The 6,000-nt window shown below is 33.8% G+C and overlaps 1 long non-coding RNA gene across 1 annotated transcript; it reads right to left on the bottom strand.

Annotated features, from left to right (window-relative positions):
* Positions 1 to 2,627: 2,627 nt before the first annotated feature.
* Positions 2,628 to 5,532, bottom strand: LOC128230331 (uncharacterized). The gene is made up of 3 exons (XR_008260199.1): positions 5,426 to 5,532; positions 4,910 to 5,023; positions 2,628 to 2,836 (listed from the first exon to the last, which is right to left on the bottom strand). It is a non-coding gene; the product is annotated as an uncharacterized LOC128230331 (long non-coding RNA).
* Between the last annotated feature and the right edge of the window lie 468 nt (positions 5,533 to 6,000).

The raw sequence follows: 6,000 nt of genomic DNA, 5'->3' as shown, positions 1-6,000 counted from the left end.
CACGACCTGAATTCGCCCAGTATCATTCCGGAAGAGAATCTTTCCCCCGATGGCCCATGCGTCCTGTACTATATTTGGCAGTTTCTTCTTAACACACATTAAGACTTGAAGACTTAATTGTGTTAAGTCTTCATTTATGAATACGCCACTGCCTTTTAATGCTCTTCTGTTTTTCAAAATAGAAGTTTTTGTATACCTTGAGACGAATTTAACAATTATGTCTCTACACTGGCTTTTCCTGCTAGGCAGTCTATGAGCATACTCTACTTCGTATGGTTTAAGGTTGTAGATTTTTTTATCATTTAAAAACTCAATAACCTTTCCAAGTGTTTCTTCGGCTGTTTCTCGTGGGTTTAGATCGGGTAGCCCATGTAATTTAACATTGTTAAGGCGGCTATATTGCTCGCTATCGTTTTCAAACCGTTTGCGCTGTTCTTGTTCAACTTCAATTTCATGCTCAAGTTTTTCATTGCATAATTTTTGTTCATTTAGTTTTATGTCTAAATTTTTTATGTTTTCTTTTAACTTGTCATTTTCTTGTTCTTTATCAAAAATCTTGCCCTCTAAGATTTCTATTCTTTTTATCACTGATTGTAAGAGGTCTTCCTTCATCTCTGTAAGAAGATCTTTAATTGTACTTTTAATAGAACCGTCACCTTTTGTTACAACAGTTTCCAGTTTCTCGTTAATTTTCTTCATAGCACAATCAACCCGTTCTAGTTTTGCATTTATTTGTTTCATTTGTTTTACCATGTCCGTAATGTCATTGCTGTTTGAACTGCGTTCATGTTTCGAATCATTGCCATTTGTATTAACATTCTCCTGTTTTTTAGACTTTTTCTTTTTTTGCTTTTCTTTAACATTCGGTGTTTGTTCATTACTAACTAAACTCTGTTCTAGCTCTATCTCACTAACACTCGAGTTTTCACTACGTTTTCGTTTCAGTTCTGTTTCAGTTTTGTTGGTTTCACCACTATCTTGGATGTTAATATTTTTGGAGGCCATTTTTTTTTTTGATAAGTATATTTGTTTACCTGAATGGCGTGACCGCTTTATATTACAAAGTCATAATTTTGGACAAACTCTTACATACTCTTCAAGAAGTGACAACATAGCATTAATAGTTCCTCCTCATACTGAAAAAAACATCTCACCACACCATAAATGAGTTTTAATTTACATTTTCATCTGGTTATGCATTGTTTACATCTCTTCACCTCAGGTTACACACCACCCCTCATTATCACTTGACAAATGCCAATAGTTATGTACTAAAATAATGTTAGATATTTGACTAGAATTAACATCAATATCAACATCTACATTTTTAACATCATTATTAACTTTTATAGGGTCATTTATGCAACTCCTCTTTGTAGTAGGATTATAACTATCAACAAGTTGAACATCAACACTTTTATTGTTAACGAATAAAAGGGCATTAGAGTCAGGATTAGAAGTAGTAATACAGCTCTCTGTTTGCTGAAAATGTCCTACAGATGTTCCATCTTCTTTCACCATCGTGGCAGCAGCACTCTCCAACCCTTCCTAGACGTACTTATCAAGGTCAAGGTCACGCAGCATACCGTCCGTCATCTCCACTACAAACTCCTTGAAAATATCATCGGGCGAACTATTAAAGCTTATAATGTTTCTTTTTGAAAATACAATGCACATTTTCATCCCTAAAGAAAGTTTTTTCCACACTTGGAATCTGGCTGACCACATTCTTCATCCTGAGCCGCAATGGAGTGATATCGTCAGTTAAAAATACTTATTTATACACTGGAATAGGGGAATCACGCATCATCCTCTTGTGACGAAGCAGTATCATAGTATTATGATACTAAGAATGTGTTTGTTAAAGCTAATATTGACATCAAATACACCGCACTCCGAAACTGGCCAATATTGCCGAAGTATAATTAATAGAATTGAACGGCATTGTACTGTACAGTATGTTACTAAATTTAAACATTCTGGACGAGTATCAATTTTCATCGTATACCCTGTGTAGAACATTGTCAGAAATAATTAATTAAACCATACTGTATAGAAAAACCTCAAGCATGTATACATCTATTGAATTGATTAATTCGATTAACAAATGTGTAATCAGAAATCGGAGAAAATTTATACCCCAAGCATCAAGAAATTCTCTCACAAATAACATGGCTTATAAGCTGCACTCTCACAGATTGAACGTTTTGACAACTTTTTTTTTTACTTGGAACGAGTCAATTTATGCGAAAATGCATGGAAACCAGCGATGTAAGACTGATGACAAAAAAAATCAGATCGCAGATAATCATATTTAAGTTAAAAATAATGGATGTTTTATGCATTTTTCTTAAACCGTTAGTATCACTTTTAGCCATAAAACATTAATTTTCGAACGTAAATATGAAAATCTGCGATCTGATCTTTTGTCAGCAGTCTTATATCACTGGTTTGCAGATATTTACCCCAAAATTGACTCATTTCAAGACGAAAAATAAAGAAGTTGTCAAAACGGTTAATCCGTGAGAGTGCAGCTTTTAGGAAAAAAATGTATTACTTTTTTCTCTTTCTATGTTAATTAATAAAATCATTGCAATTATTGAACACATTGAAAAATAACAAAGAAGTAGTGTCTGCTGGTGTTTATTTGCTATTGGATTATAAATGCGATGTGACTTTCCAAACCGACAAGGATCCTCACACTGCATTCACTTCTAGTTCAAAGACCTGGTCACGTTGGTGTATCCGTAGCCGCATCGGCAAATATTGTCTATGCAGTGTATTGTGTGGGTGCAGGTTGGGTCCGCACAGTCCGAAACTTGAATGCACTGTTTCACTGCAACATTTAAGAAATTGGGAATCATCAGTTAACAAATTCAGTGCGTCAGTGCATGTTGCCAGTTTTGGGCACTGGCACCGAATTTTCAAACTCAAACTTTTTATTAAAGATCAAAAAAGATCTTATAGTGGAAAAATGTGAAGAAATATTGAAAAATAGTCTAGTAAAACATAGACAGTACAAGTGCATATAAAGTGCATATAGACAGTACAAAGTGCATATAGATAGTACAAAGTGCATATAGATCGTACAAAGTGCATATAGACAGTACAAAGTGCATATAGATAGTACAAAGTGCATATAGATAGTACAAAGTGCATATAGATAGTACAAAGTGCATATAAAGTGCATATAGACAGTGCAGTACAAAGTGCATATAGACAGTATAAAGTGCATAAAGACAGTACAAAAAGCTTATAGACAGTACAAAGTGCATATAAAGTGCATATATACAGTACAAAGTGCATATAGATAGTACAAAGTGCATGTAAAGTGCATACAGACAGTAAAAAGTGCATAAAGACAGTACAAAGTGCATATAGACAGTACAAAGTGCATATAAAAGTGCATATAGACAGTACAAAGTGCATATAGACAGTATAAAGTGCATATAAAGTGCATATAGATAGTACAAAGTGCATATAGATAGTACAAAGTGCATATAGGCAGAAAGAAGTGCATATAAAGTGCATATAGACCATACAAAGTGCATATAAAGTGCATATAGACAGTACAAAGTGCATATAGACAGTACAAAGTGCATATTTATGAGAAAAACAGCAATAGTTATAAATAATTGTTCACATTCTGGCATTGCAATTTTTAGTTTGAATCAGATTTTTTTTTGTATTTAAAAAATAATAATTTGCAGTTTGAAAATCCAGTGCCAGTGGTTTTAGGGAGGCCATGGCTATGCGTGGCCGATTCTGCAGGCAGGCAGAATTTAAATATTTCCTATTTAAATATGAGCAACTGACTGATACATGACAACTGTAATATAAGAATGTTACTAATGATCGAACACCAACGTCATCATTGTTGGAGACTGCTTATAATGAGGGCATTCGAATTTAAAGCGGTGCACTTTTGATAACGACAAAGAACAGTTGTTTAAGTAGTGTAAGATTGAACATTTAAATTCCAGCTATTTTTGTTGTTTCTATGCTGAAGGCCGCAGAAGTACATTCCTAAGTGTTGCAAATCGAAATCAGGTATTGTCAGATCATCTGTTTGCCATGATTAAAAAGTAAATGTGCCAGTGTACTAAATTGTAAGTATGGTGTTATGCGGTTTAAAATAGTGCGCATTAAAATACCACTTTATTTAAATACGTTTATAAGTTTGCAACGTAAATGTGAGCAACCCTAAGAATCTTGAGAATAAAGGAAAAATATAATTATAGATAATTTCGAAAAAAATGAAAGATGACCCTGCCTTATTTTTCTTACTTCAAATAGTAAAAACGTCCTCATCCAATATCGGGTTTCATTTAATTGACTTTACACTAGCAAAACACTTGCGAGATGGAAGCAATGTTTATAAATCATAGTACATATAGACTAATCAGTTAGTGTTATAAAACTAGCTAATTGTCCTAACAATTCATCACTTTATATAAGTTGTTCTTATGTAATGACAGGCGCTTAACAGTTACAGTTTGGGGTCACTCAACATATTTTTTTGGACTCGATTTTTATTGCCTGTGAACAGATTTGTAAAAAAGTAATATCACGCTTGTCGGGCCTGACAGCTTTTTAACGATTTCGAAGCTTTTATTAAGAAAAGCAAGCCAAATTATATAAGAAAATTAAGTCATTAAATACTGTTAAAATTCTGTCCCAGCCCTTTAATTAGGAAGTGAGGTCGGGCTAGAATTTCAAAACAGTGAAATTTATATTTTGATTGTTGCAAATTTCTTTTTTATTCCCCTGATAAACCGCTGGAAAGGATTTAATAAAAGACAGTAACATATCCCTCATTATAAAACCCACATACTGTGGGCCACTTAGCGAAGTACGTATAATTTTCCAATGGAAAGTTACCAATGACAGAATAATGGAATCTGTTTACCATGAGTGCATGTACATATTCTGTTGGGGTAATGACACTCCATGACATACTCCGACGGACACGTCACGGTTGTACAATCGCTGCTGCGACGACAATCCTCGCCGACCGCAAATCCTAAACAAATCAAATAATAAAACGCTGAGTTATGTTTTTAATTTGTTGTCCTTTAATATGTTTTCGACTCTGTGTTTTCTGTAGATATGAAATCCACGTGTTTATTGCTTTTATATCTTACGATTTAGACGTCTGAGTAGTACAAATAATTGTAGTTTGACGGATTCTTTTTACGATTTTTGATATGGCAAATCCTTAGAGATTGGATGAATCCCGTATAACACGTCTATTATTTTAGACCAGGCTTCTGAGAAATCGACATAAATACTTGTTAAATAGTGTCCCCGTTACATCATTAAGTTATTCGTTCAAAATTATATATTTTTCAACAGAAAATAATGAATTTATGTTCTTATGAAACCCATACATGTATGCAAAAGACAAATAACTTAGGGTACTCACCAATTACGGTTACCAGCAATAACGAAACCGCTGTATTCATTCTAGTTGATCGTGTTGAAGTGATACGTTCTTAAGTTTCTTTTACAACGCACCACTATCACTTTGTCAGGTCATGAAGAACCTTAAATTGTCCTAAATTTTCGAAACGTATCCCCAACAGGTGTTAAGATAAGCTCCTTATTATATACAATTAAGATTGTAAGTTCATTTTCCAAATAGAGCATCCGAGTTTTGAAAACGTGACAGCGAAGACACTCTGTAAAATGGGAACATGACTTTTATATAAGTTAGTATTTTTTTCTGTTAGAGATTCGTTTTTATAGAAACGTAAACGTGAAAAGTCTCAATACTTTGTCGATTCCGAATATTGACTTAAAATAAAACAAATACAATCTGCCAATCGAATTTTATCAGGAATTGGTTTCATCCTTTTGAAGGGGAGAGAATCTTTAACTTATTTCAAGAAGGTTCCAGTGATTTCCCATGTTTTGACTGACGGTTCTTTGACGTTTTCCCCTTTGTTAAATGTGTCTCGTGATAATAAAAAGCCTCGATCTGAAGTTGACTTCGAATAT

Source organism: Mya arenaria, chromosome 4 (assembly GCF_026914265.1).
Source record: "Mya arenaria isolate MELC-2E11 chromosome 4, ASM2691426v1".
Lineage (NCBI taxonomy): Eukaryota > Metazoa > Mollusca > Bivalvia > Myida > Myidae > Mya > Mya arenaria.
This window is presented reverse-complemented; position numbering and strand designations above follow the sequence as displayed.